The sequence below is a fragment of the Myotis lucifugus genome, unplaced genomic scaffold, assembly GCF_000147115.1.
Source record: "Myotis lucifugus unplaced genomic scaffold, Myoluc2.0 scaffold_127, whole genome shotgun sequence".
NCBI classification, from domain to species: Eukaryota; Metazoa; Chordata; class Mammalia; order Chiroptera; family Vespertilionidae; genus Myotis; species Myotis lucifugus.
The window spans coordinates 2,377,284-2,391,023 of record NW_005871175.1 but is presented as its reverse complement, the minus strand read 5'-3'; the positions used below and the strand labels follow the sequence as shown (position 1 = coordinate 2,391,023).

Below are 13,740 nucleotides of genomic sequence, written 5' to 3'. Positions count from 1 at the left end.
GATTTTAATAGTTATAATGTGCTTCGTAAAATGCAGTTCAGGAAGATGGCTTGAATCCTGGAATCCATCATAAGCCAGGCAGTTTTCCCCGGGATAACAGAGCGATAGAAATGCTTCATTATCTCAGGCTCCAAATACATATCAGAACGAAAAGGAACCACATTGTTACAGTGAAATTAATATACTATGTTTATAACAGACACAATCCCCCCCCGCAATTAAAATATATATGAAAATACATATGTGGCCTTAATTAGCAGATTGTAACATTCTGTTCCACCTGGTTACATAACCAGCACCCGTGTCCTAAAGAATAATGAATGCATCCTCCTAAGTGTATGCACACATGGGTGATGTTTCCGTCCCTCACATTTTCGTCTCCATATGAAGCGATGGAGACATCAAGGACACATTGTCTCGCATGGCAGGGGGAGCGTAGTTTCTCGCTGTTCCTGGTTTATAGGCTAATTGGAATTTTAAAAAGATTTGCCACATTATCCTGGCAGATGGCATTTTGCTTTATCATTATTCATGGGTATTAATGACTTCCCTCTGGAGCATGTGTATCCTGTCTATTTGGAATTGCATTACATTTCATGCTGACTGCTCCACACAGAACCGGAGCCAGTATTTTCTGCGCGGCGCTGAAGCCGCACATCGTTTGGTGGGTCAAAGTTGGCGACTTGATTAGGAATTAAGTAACTCTTCGCAATGAAGAAACCCGTTTTCTTCCCCGTCCTGAATACCCCATTACGTTTCTCATTTTCTTCAGCTTGCTCTCCCGCGAGGCGGCAGGTAATATCTGCTGCCCGAAGACAACTGCGGAGCGGATGCATCTTTCATTAGCCTGAGGTGATCAGACGTCCTCTCTCCCTCCCTTGGAAGGCTGGGGTTTGGTTTCCTAAATGGAGAAAATGCATGAGAACACGATGCAGGGATCCCGCCGCAGAAAGTCATTTTTTAATGAATTCCTTCAACAAATATTTATTAGAGAACAGCCTCTTTGTTTACTTGGTCTTTAAAATGCTTGAGCCTCAATGAGGCAGCTGGCAGAGTTGATTGCAACCAGCTAATCACCTGAGGGGAGCATTACGTCACAGAGCAGAGCAGCACAGAGCAGAAAATGGTGGTAGGTGGAGGATGCCACGGTCCTTACTTGGGAGCAACAAAAGTCAAAAGAGTGGGACATGGAGTATAACTTATGGGAGCCTCCTGATAACACGAATGCTTTTCTGCAACCAGAGGACACATTTGAGAATGAGGAGCTAAGGCTAGGGTTGTCCGACCGGGTGGTCTTGCTTCCTGGGCTCTCTGTCCTTACTTGATTCTAGGCACTTCCATGGCCACCTTCATATACATTCTTCCCAACTTTCATCCTTCTATAGTTCAATGTTTTTTAGTGAAACACTGTTTTAGATTCTGATATTCAGAAATTAAAACAACAGGCAAGATCTCTACATCATGGAGGTTAGAGACAGTCTCTCTCTAGAGCAGAGGGCCTTTTTGGTTGATGGCCGGTGTAACAAAGACAATGTCTCCTTCTGAGACAAAGGTTGGTCAGATGTGCTTGTCAGTTATTATAAAAGACTAGAGGCCAGTGCACCAAATTCGTGCACAGGTAGGGTCCCTAGCAGCTGCCAGTTGCCAGCCGGGGTCTTCCTTCATTCTGTGCCACCCCTGGTGGTCAGTGCACATCATAGCGAGCGATCTAACTCCCAGTCTGTCGAGCTCCCGAGGGGACACTTTGCATATTAGGCTTTTATATATAGAGATGGGGGCTCCTTACTTAGGTTTCCTCAGCTGTGACACAGACCCACTGCATGTGTACTCCCACCCAGGTCACTTTGCCTGACCCACACAGAGCTTAGGGGACAGAGAGAACTGACATAAATATAAAATTCATGCTTTCACTGTACCATGAGTAGTAAAGTCTGTTCTTTCTGACTCAGGAGTCTTATGTCTTCTGACAGCATCCATGAACCTGTGGCAGGCTAACTCGTTACCTTACAAGTAGGAAAATCCTCAGTTCCTTCATGATTCTCTTGGTAACTCAAGAGAGTACCAATCAAGTCTTTTATCTTTTTACTTCTTCCCCATATCACACTCCCATTAACCCTGGAGGGACCAATGGCGACAAAGTAAGTCGGAAAGTAGTAGGGAAAAAAGTTCTAATCGTGGAAAATAGGGAAGAAATTGACCACATTTATAACTGCAGCCTTTTCTTCTTCAATAGGTCAAAGGTGGGGAAATAGAAATTAAAACTTCACATGAAGTTCAGAGTTTATAACAGACTTATAGTTACTTATAGTTACTATCTGGAGGAAATAGTGAACATTTTATTATTGATGCAAAGCAAGATATGTCAGTGAGTGTATTCTAAATTTCATCCAAAAGGGCAGGAAGAATGAACTCTACAGAATATGTATATAATGGAATTTATGAGACAATAATTAATTAAGATTATTTCCATGGTTTATATGTTCAATCTACCATTACACCTCAACTCTACAACAAAATAGAAAGAAAAAATTGGCAATTTTCCACAACTAGCAAGAATGATGTAAGTATTTTGGTGCTGTCCTTGAACTCCTGTCATAACTCCTTTTGTTCCCAGCATGAGACTGTAATTATTTTAGAATCTCAGGGATGTGGATAGTGAGGTAACATCATCATCATAGGGTAAGATTGTGACACTCCAGTTATTATTTTTGAAACAAAGATCCTTCCAAGTTGAAACATGAGGAGATGTTTGGACATATTTTTTTTTTAATCCTCACCCGAGGATATTTTTTCATTGATTTTCTGAGAGTAAAAGAGAGAGGGAAACATAGAGAGAAATATCAATGTGGGAGAAACACAGTGATTGGTTGCGCCCCAACCAGGGCCCAGGCTGGAGGATCCTGCAACTGAGCTTTGTGCCCTTGACCAGAATCAAACCCAGGACCCTTCAGTCTGCAGGTCTGAGCCAAACAGGCTAGGACTGAACATACTTTTCTAAAAGACTTTTATTTAGTCATCATTCAACAACTGTTTGCATGTATTATGTTAAGTTCTAGGGATACTAATATAACTAATGTTCAATGAACCTTGTGAGAAATTGAATTATATTTCAGAAACATATTCCTCTCCCTCATTTTCATATGATAAGCAAACATTCTCACATCATTGATATTGGATTTGGCCATGTGATTCCCTTTGACTAATGGATATTAATAAGACATAATACAGTAGATACTTGAAATTTTCTTATGTTGAAGGACTTACACTCTGGACACCTTAACAATATTGAGTCTTCCAATCCATGGACATGGTATGTCTCTTCATTTACTTAGGTCTTCTTTATTTTATCTCAGTAATATTTTGTAGATTTTAGTATACTTACATACATTTAAAAAATGTATTTATAAATATTTCACTTTTAATACTATTGTAAATGGCATCCTTTCATTTATATTTGTTGTTAGTATATGGAAATGCAATTTGGCCTTATATTTTGCAATCCTTTGGATTCCTTAGGATTTTTTTTACATAGACAATGATGTTATCTGAACATAAAGGCAATTTTACTTTTCTCTTCCCAATTTGGTTGCCTTTTATGTCTTCAAGTTACCTTATTGCACTGACTAAGAATTCTAGTACAAAGCTACTAGTAAATAGAAATGGTATAAGTCACATCTTTTCTTTGTTCCTGATCTTAGGGACATATTCAATCTTTCATCATGAAGTATGATAGCTGTAGATTTTTCATGGATACCCTTTATCAGATTAGGAAACTTTCCTTCTATTCCTACTTTGGTGAGAGTTTTTATCTGAAATAGATGTTAGGTTTTGTAAAAAAACTTTTCCTGCATCTATTGAGATTATCATATAGCTTTTTTGTTAATATGGTGAAATATATTGACTTATTTAAAAAAAAACTAGGTAATCTTGCATTCTTAGCTTAAAATAATCTTAGTTATGATTTCTTGTCCATTTTTATATATTGGTGGATTCAACTAGCTAATTTTTTAAAGGATTTTGAAATCTATGTTTATGATGAATATTCACCTGTATAATTTTCTATTCTTATCATGACTTTGTCTTGGTTTGGTATCAGGATAATAATGGCCTCATAGAATTAGTTGGGACTTGTTTCCTCCACTTCCATTTTCTGTAGGAGTTTGTGTAGAATTGGTATTACTTATTCCTTAAATGTTTGATATAATTCACCTGATTGAAGCCACCTGAGCCTGAAAATTTCTTTGTTGGAAAGTTATAAATTATGGATTCAATGTCCTCAATAGAAATAAGTCTATTCAGGTTATCTATTTATTCCTAAGTAACCTAGGTAATTTGTGTTTTTGAAGGAATTTATACATACATGTTATAAATTTATCAGTAAAAACTTTATTGACTTTATTAATATAGTTGTTGATAATATCCTTTATTTTTAATATTGTAAGCTTTATAGTGTTGTCTCATCATTCATTCATGATATTAATAATTTGGATGTTTTCTCTTTTTTACTGATGATTTTAACCACAGATCTATCAATTTTAGTGATGGTTTCAAAAGATCAACTCTTGGTTTTATTATTTTTCTATTCTCTATTGTTTGTCCCATTTCTATTTTGCTGATTTCTACTCTTATCTTTATTACTTTTTTCTGCTTACTTTAGCTTTAATTCTCTTTTTTTCTAGTTTCTTAAGGTAGAAGCATAGATCATTTATTTGAGAGCTTAATACTTTCTAATATAAGAAGTTAATGCTGTAAGTTTTCCTCTAAGCATTATTTTAGCTGTATACTATAAATGTATGCTATGTAATTCAAAGTATTATCAGAGTGCAGAGAAAAGATCTTTTAACCAAGCTCGGGGTATTGGAGAGAACCATCTGAACTGGGCTTTGAAGGATTTTTTTTCCAGCCAGAGAAGAAGGTAGGATCATTTTAAGCCAAAAGAACAAGAAGCCGAGATTCATGAATTGACCTTTCCCTTATAAAGTGTGCTAATAAATATTTAATAACTATAGTCTACAGATAGGACATCTCTTTGAAAGGCTGGGAGAGAGCCAGTCATTCCCATAAACCAAATGTGATGATGGGGCTGAAAGGTTGTTTGGCTCTTGAAGTCTACCTCTTACTGATTCCATTTTAAAGGAGAATGGTATTGGTTCAATAGAGAGTCAAAAAAGGACTGCCATGTGTGAATTTCTAGGATATTGACTGGAATAAAGGCAAAATGAGGTTCAAATAGAAGCAATGGGGCATCGGTCTGGTTATTTCTTAGTTATGGGTACAAAGTCATTAATTAAGATACGTTCATTTATCAGAGAGAAATGGCCTTGGAAGTTCCAACTTCTCATCTACTTCTACAGCCATGAGATCTTTATCTCTGCATAACTCCTCACTCTCTGCAGCATAATAGCTATGCTCTTCTCTAGTGAAAAAAGGGACAACTATCATAATAGTGAATTTACAGTAGTTTTTTTTGTTTTGTTTTGTTTGTTTTTTATTTTTTTTTATTTATTTTTTTTAAAATATATTTTATTGATTTTTTACAGAGAGGAAGGGAAAGAGATAGAGAGTTAGAAACATCGATGAGAGAGAAACATCGACCAGCCGCCTCCTGCACATCTCCCACTGGGGATGTGCCCACAACCCAGGTACATGCCCTTGAATCGAACCTGGGACCTTTCAGTCCGCAGGCCGACGCTCTATCCACTGAGCCAAACCGGTTTCGGCAGTTTTGTTTGTTTTTTAGCAGGGACATGTATGAAAACTGCTGAAAAGTGTTTTAATAGAGCTCTCATGAACCTAGAAAAATCAAACAAACACTGTTGAATGTACTCATTTGCCATCATAACATCTCTTTTAGACTTATGGGAAGAATTTCAGTTCTTATTTTAAATAAAACACAGAATTTTGCTAGCAGACTGTCCAAGTCTGGCGTGAGGCAAAGGGAAGAAGAGCCAGAGGAAAAGAAATTTCTGATCCTGAGCACTATTGGAATTAAGAACATGGGTGGTCTTGTGTGGTGGCTATTTTTGTATGAAATACACGTGTGTATTTGTCGAACTTGAGGTGAACTTCTCAGAAATACTTTTACCTCACTAAGAGTGAGCATTTGTTCCACTTCTGGTATGAATAAGCAAACATTGTTTAGTCTCGATTCCTCTTCAAATTCAGAACTCTGGCTAGGTTTTGATGGAGGCTACTTGGCAAAGAACCCAGTCCATCCATAGAGGCATGCTTCAGTGCGAGAACAGCTCACAATAGTCTGCATTATGATTATGCTGCAGCTGAGGGTGAGCCACTTGACAGCGCTTCTCTATGTTAATGATGCTAGAATGGAAATGCTTTTTTCTTCTTTTTTAAATCATTGCCGTGACGTTTTATTTTAAATTTGTATTTATTTTTCAATTACAGTTTACGTTCAATATTATTCTGTATTAGTTTGAGGTGTACGGCATAGAGGTTAGACAATCATGTACTTTACAGAGTGCTCCCCTCGGTATTTCAAGTACCCACCTGGCCCCATACATCGTTATGACGATATTACTGACTGTATTCCCTGTGCTGCAGTTTACACCTCTGTGACCACTCGGTAACTTCCCATTCTTTATCCCTGTAGCTGTACTGTAGGGTGGGGACCAGGGAATATGCATAGAGTTGAGAATCCTGAATGTCACCTTAAATTTTATACCCTAGGCACCTCACTTGCCTCATCCTGATCGTGGTCCTGCTGTCACCTGCTCTTACTCTGAACCAAGTGAAGTTAGCATTAAATGCTCCAGGACATCTAGGATCTTTCCACACGAGTTCCTTTAAACAGAGTAACCATCTTGGTTCTGACACTCTGACTGGCTTTGGACAAGCCTTTTCTTGTTAGCATCTTGAATCTATGGAGGGCTCTCTGTGGAAACTGTTATTTCTTGGAATAACAATAATACCATTTTGCTGCTGGAACAATCCATTTGTCTTCTATCCCCTCCCACTCCAGATTGTCTTCTTTTCCTTCCCAAAACATCATTTATTGCCAAATCATTGTGTTTAGAACAATAAGCAAGAATCTGGTGGGAAATTTTTATAAACTAGCAACTGGACTTAACTTAATGGTCAAGCCCTAGCCAGTTTGGCTCAGTGGATAGAGCATCAGCCCATGGACCGAAGGGTCTCAGACTCGATTCCGGTCAAGGGCATGTACTGATTGTGGCTTGATCCCCAGGCCTGGTCAGGATGCTTGCAAGAGGCTACCAATCAATGTTTCTCTGTCTCACTCCCTCCTTTCCACTCTCTCTAAAAATCATGGGAAAATATCCTCGGATGAGGACTAACAAAAACACAAAAAAACACAAATAAAACCACAAAAAAACTTAATGACCAAGCTTTGTTTAGTTGAACTCCTGAAAAGCTCTGGCTTGAATGATCATAACTCCAGGTTGTTTTTAAATACTGTAGGAGAGTCCTTTTTGCTGATTTTTCTTTTTCAAATGCAGAATATTTAAAATATGATATTGCATTAGGTAAGACAACCAACCCAGCTCCTTGGAGCTCTCTATCTCTTGCTTTGGTCAGATCACATGAATTTACCTGCACTATGAACAGGGATGATGCTCAATGTATATGATTCATTGACCATATTGTCAGAAAAAAAATTAGAAGTTGATTTTGTTGGCAGATTAGATTCTTCAGGACTAATGATAATAACAAACATACTTATAATGTGCAAAGCCTCATACAATCACATGAATTAACTCTTATTATTATTCTTTTTTCTTCTTATTATTCTTATACTTTAGATGAGCAACATAAAGCAGTAACATGTTCAGAATTATAAAGGAGGAGGTATGACTTGTGCTCTTAATTTATAAAGGTGGCTGAGTGACAACATGAAGAGGTTAACACCAATGAAAGATTTTTGTTACTTACATTTCCTGAGAAGAGGGGGGCACACCATGGCATTCAGGGTCACATGGGGAGTTTGTAATATGATTTTTGCACACCCGAGAAAGCTGATTGCAGGGAAGATGCAAACAACTTTGGACATTAGTTGGACCCTGTGATTAATGACTACAAATAGACGAATATAGACTAATAAAATTCAGTTAGAACAAAGTGGCATCAGGACAGGAGCCTGACTCCAGATGAAAAGCTCTTTCCACAAAACCATTTAAATTTCTAATCAAATCCTCCCTCTTCCAGTCCCCACACCCCTCACCTTACTCCAAGCCTTCTATGTTTGCCACGCCAGCTATCGCAGCCACTTGGCTGCTTTAGGCAGAAACGTGACCCATGTATTATGTCTTTCAAATCTACTCCCAAATTTCTCTTCAGTTTGCACTCTTTTTCTTTTATGCCTACTTGCCTTGGGTCAGCCTGTCTTAACTTGAATTCTCAGTCTCATAATCCATCACTCTGCCATATGCCCACACCCAACCCACCTTCACCCTGTTTCTGGAATCACTTTTTGTAAATGACAGATCTGATTACACCACTTCCTTGCTTACATGTCTCATGTCTCCCTATCTCCTTCAAATTTTTCAACAGAATATAAAGATCTTTCATGATTTGACCCTTGCCTGTCTCCTAGTTGTCTGTCCTACAAAACTATGATACTGTGTCCATCTATTTACCTGAGCCACAATCATAGGGTTGGAACATAGCAGAATCTTATTAAATGATGGATGAATGGAGAGAGAGGGAGAAATATACATATTTTAACCAAATTGGTTGTCTTAAAGAATTGAGTTTCACTGGTGTGCAAGAAATGAACTCATTGCTATATTTATTTTGGTAAAAATTGTTTGCAAGGTCTATACGATTCTTGTGCTTAGCACAGGGTTTCTAATAGATTCAAGGTATCAGTTTCTTCTAGTTCAAATCTGTTGCAACCAAGAGCGGGCCTGGAATAGCAGCACCAGACTGCAGATTGTTTCAAGTACCACAAGGGGTTGCTAGAGAGCAACAGAAGCACCAAAGAAACTTCTTAACTTTTCTCCTTTTGGCCACATTTTCTTAGTTTTGGTAGGAAGTAAGGTGTTTTCTTCCATTTGGGGTTATAGTTACTTAGTGGCTATGGCTCTGCTGTGGGTTACCCACATTTGTGGGCTTGTAATAATTTTCTGTATGCCAATCCCTCAAAGTGCTTCATCTGTCTTCTCTGCTGTTTGGAGGGACTCCGAATATGCTTTCTTATTCCTCAACTTCTTGAACACAATCTAAATAAATATGGTTTTCAAAGGAAAGGAATAAGGTGGGCCCCACCAGGGAACCAGCTAGCAGATCAAGCATCTCTGTGTCAAGTGCTAAAGGATGCCTCTGATAGGTGAACAAATTGCAAAACATGCCACTGCTTCCAAGCTGACCTGCCTGATTTGGTGTAGTGTTTGGGAGCTAAACTCAGGCTAGGTCTCAGCCCTCATTTATGCCCTTGGTTGGGCAACCTGGAGACAGAATTCTAGAATTAGTGGCAGCTGAGAATAACATGAGGTTTATATATATACTAGAGGCCCAGTGCATGAATTTGTGCACCATTGGGGTCCCTCGGCCTGGCCTGTGGGATCGGGCTGAAACCAGCTCTCTGACATCCCTTGGGGGTCCCAGACTGTGAGAGGGAGCAGGCCAGGCCAAGGGACCCCACCAGTGCACAATTGGGGCCGGGGAGGGATGCAGGAGGTTAGCCAGCCGGGAAGGGACAGCAGGAGGGCTTCAGGGCGTGTCCAGCCCATCTCACTCAGTCTGGACTACTGGTCTGAGTGTCTGCTAACCTACCGGTCTGAGTGTCTTCCCCCTGGTGGTCAGTGCACATCATAGCAACTGGTTGACTGGTTGACTGTCTGCCCCCTAGTGGTCAGTGCACATCATAGCGAGTGATTGAGTGCTCTTAGCATATCATTAGCATATTATGCTTTGATTAGTTGAACAGACAACCAGATGACGGGTCACTTAGCATATTAGGCTTTTATTATATAGGATTTAATTATTTTTCTGGGAACTTTGTGCACCTCATGTAGCTGAGATACTTGTGCTTTCTTAATTGCCTGAACTATTTTAAACTTTGTAATTATTCAATTACAGTTGTTAGATCTTAATCACAATGAGCACTATTTTTGTACATGAGATTAACGTTCCCTTATGATTCAAAGATGCTCAATTGCTAATAGATTCCCAAGGGAAGGCTCTCGAGATGATGTACTTTGGCTGTTGCACTGCTAGTTCAAGACATTGCAAGAAACAAGGACATTTTCCTTGATATGAAAGAATATTTTGCTCCTTTATGCATCAGCCTAACTTGCTTTCTTCATTCTGTGCACCCCTACAGTCTCTTTCACGGATTCACTGTCATGTCTGATTATCACACAAATGATCTATCAGATTAAATTTGACAGCATAAACCTCAAAATCCAAATACCAGTAGCTTACACAATATTGAGGTTCATTTTTATTTCACTTTAAAGAAGCCAACAAGTTACCTGGCAGTAGCTCCACAATCAACAGAGACTCAGAAACTATCTTGTTTCTATGTTCAAGATTACCTCGTGGTCTAAGATGGCCTCTGGAGCCCAAGCTGTCAGGCCCAAGTTCCAAGGAGAAAATAAAAAAAGATAGAAAAGCAGGCGGTGTCGGACCGTCAGCAGCTGGAGGTCTCGAGGGGCAGCGGCCACACTGCTCGCCGGTCAGCCGACGGGCGGGTGGGCGGCCTGGGTGGTGCCTTGAAGCTGTTCAGCCTGAGCATCCTCTACAAAGGTGACCCCAAAGTGGTGCTGCTCAGGGCTGCCTACGACGTGTAGTCCCTCAGCTTCTTCCAGAGGACCAGTGTTCAGGAATTCATGACCTTCACCAGCCAGCTGATCGTGGAGTTCTCTGCCAAAGGCAGCAGGGCTTCCGTCAAGGAACAAGAATATCTGGGCCACGTCTACGTGCAGAACGACAGTCTTGCAGGAGTGGTCATTGCTGACAGCGAGAACCTGTCCCGGGTGGCTTTCACCTGGCTGGAGAAGGTGCTGGACCATTCCTCCAAGCAGGTGGACAGGATCGACTGGCCCTGCAACCATCCACTACACAGCCCTGGATGACTTCCTTAGTACCCACCACCTTAGTACCTACCAGAATCCCCGAGAAGCTGACCCCGTGAGTAAAGTGCAGGCTGACCTTGATGAGACCAAGATCGTTCTGCATAACACCATGGAGTCCCTGTCAGGACGAGGCGAGAAGATAGACAACTTGGTGTCCAAATCCCAAGTGCTGGGAATTCACTCTAAAGCAGTGGTTCTCAACCTGTGGGTCGCGACCCTTTTGGCGGTTGAACGACCCTTTCACAGGGGTCGCCTAAGACCATCCTGCATATCAGATACTTACATTACGATTCATAACAGTAGCAACATTACAGTTGTGAAGTAGCAACGAAAATAATTTTATGGTTGGGTCACAACATGAGGAACTGTATTTAAAGGGCCAGAAGGTTGAGAACCACTGCTCTAAAGCCTTCTACAAAACAGCCCGGAAGCAAAATTCGTGTTGTGCAGTCATGTGACCGTAGTCTGCAGAGGCCCCCTTTGCTGCAGTCCCAGTCATTCCATCAGAACCGTGGCTTCCAGAGACGCCTGGGCCACGGCAAGACCAGAGCATGGTCACCGTTCACTGGAGCTCCTGGAAGCATCGAGGCAGTGGAAGGGACCTGGGGTGGAGAATGATCAAATTCATGTTTCTGGTCATTTTTGAAAAGATAATTTGAGGCCCTCAGTTTTGAAACAGTAAACACTCCATGACTTCTGCAGATGCCAATTGGCTCTTGTCTAACCTGAGACACCCCAGGTTAGAGCCAGCTCTGTGTTGGTCCTCAGCAGCCTTTGGGTTTTACTTGTACATTAACTGTGTTAACGCTTCTGTGAGGGGGTTCTCAATCCACAGGGCTAGGGGTGGCAGAGCGCACCCTGGATTCTCCTGGGAAAGCTGCCCAGGGTCACGGGGGTAGGGGGCAAGCAGGGCCATGAGGAGACAGCCCCTGAGATTCACAAGAGTCTCTTTGCATTTCTGCTGAGACTGACTTCCACTAAGATGCCTTGGAGGTGTTGGAGGGGGAAGGGCACCTGCCCGACCTGCAGTTTGGCCTTGAACCTGGATCCCAGGCAGGTGCCTCGGGCAGCAAAACTGTTTTGGCAACCACCTGGGCCCGTGTGTCTTAGCAAGTGGCCTTCCTGTGGCCACTGTTATTGGGCATCAAGAGCAGGTGCCAGCCAACCAAGGACCAGCACCCCACTTTTCTGAGTGTGGCAGCCCCCCATCTATCCTGACCCTTAGCCCTCCCAACCCTCCTGACCCTCAGGAGCAGGAAACCAGGCCGCACAGCAGCCCAGGCGATAGCCCAGTAGGTCCTGGCCCCTCGGCCTGCCCGGTCCTGGGTCGTGCTGCCCTGTCCACACTGCCTCCTTGCTCTGCGTGCCACCTGCAGACAAGGTGCCTTTGCTGAGGTGGTGTCAACCAGTGTGGTCTCACCTGGGGTTCTTCCTTGAGCGTGCTGGTTCTTGCCCAGCCTGAAGGCCCCACTCACCCAGCAGGAAGTGCCAGCAGCCCCAAATCTCACTTGGGCCAGAGAATGGGATCTGTGTAGCTTCTGAGTACCTGCCCCAACAGGTTCACCTGCTGGCTGCCCTTTTCACTGGGCCCTGCTGGCCTCCCTACCTGCTGGCTGCCCATGTGACTCCTCCTGCTGGACCTCGCCTTGGGGCACAGGCCCATCCTATTCATGGCGCTTGAGGTGGCTGTGACCCCACGTAAGACAGTTGGGTCATGGATGGCGGGGAGAACCTGGGCGTGGGTGGATTTGGGGAGAGGGGGGTGGCTGGCGGAGGCCCTGTGCCCGTGTGCTCCCTGTTGATGTCATTCTGATGTCATCTGGCTAAGAGTGTATTTTAATAATTGCCCCTAATTTTTCTTGTGTTGTTTGAGAGGTTCCTATCTGGATAAAGTTGTCTTTTGAAATAGAAAAGGAAAGGAAAGGAAATGAAAGAAGAGAAGAGAAGAGAAGAGAAGAGAAGAGAAGAGAAGAGAAGAGAAGAGAAGAGAAGAGAAAAAAGAAAAGAAAAGAAAAAAAAAGAAAAGAAAAGAAAAAAAGAAAAGGTGTACATGATGCCTTGCCAAGTCAGCCCCTTTAGGAGGGTTTTTTTTTTTTTTAGATGTCTCAGTCAACAACTTCCATTTGTATCCCATTAGCATTCCTATCTACAAAGAATGCTGGGAAATAGAGTTTTTTAGCTGGACACGCTGAGACTCTTAACAATATAGGAGTCTGTCGTTAAGGCAGAAAAGAGGATGCTTCTACCATATATGAGAATTCAATTGTCCGATGACCAGGAGAATACAGAGATTAAAAAACAAAATGCAAGAGGAGCTGCCACACAGAGAGTTGCTGCATTGTCTTCTTACCGTCCCCGAATGCCCATCTACTCAGTGGTTGCAAGGTGGAGACCCTCTGCCCCTCTTATCTTGAACGCATCTGGCTTCATTTACCATCTATATGCTCTCTATGGCCAGTGCTGTCCTCTCTCCTGGGCTCCAGACTCACAGAGCCAATTACTGAGTTGATAGCTCCTCGTGGAGGATACATAGGACGTCAAATTCAAGAAACACCCCCCTCCCGCCCCCATGAGCCCACAGACCCGCTCCTCCTCTAGTGTCCACGCTCCAGCTGCTTAAGCCCCAGACCTGGGTGTCATCCCTGACTCCTTCTCCTGGCTCTTTCTATCACCTCTCACCTAGACA

The 13,740-nt window shown here is 42.1% G+C and overlaps 1 pseudogene; it reads left to right on the top strand.

The window, feature by feature from the left end:
* The first annotated feature begins 10,527 nt into the window (after positions 1 to 10,527).
* Positions 10,528 to 11,527, top strand: LOC102426096 (annotated as a pseudogene).
* The last annotated feature ends 2,213 nt before the right edge of the window (positions 11,528 to 13,740 follow it).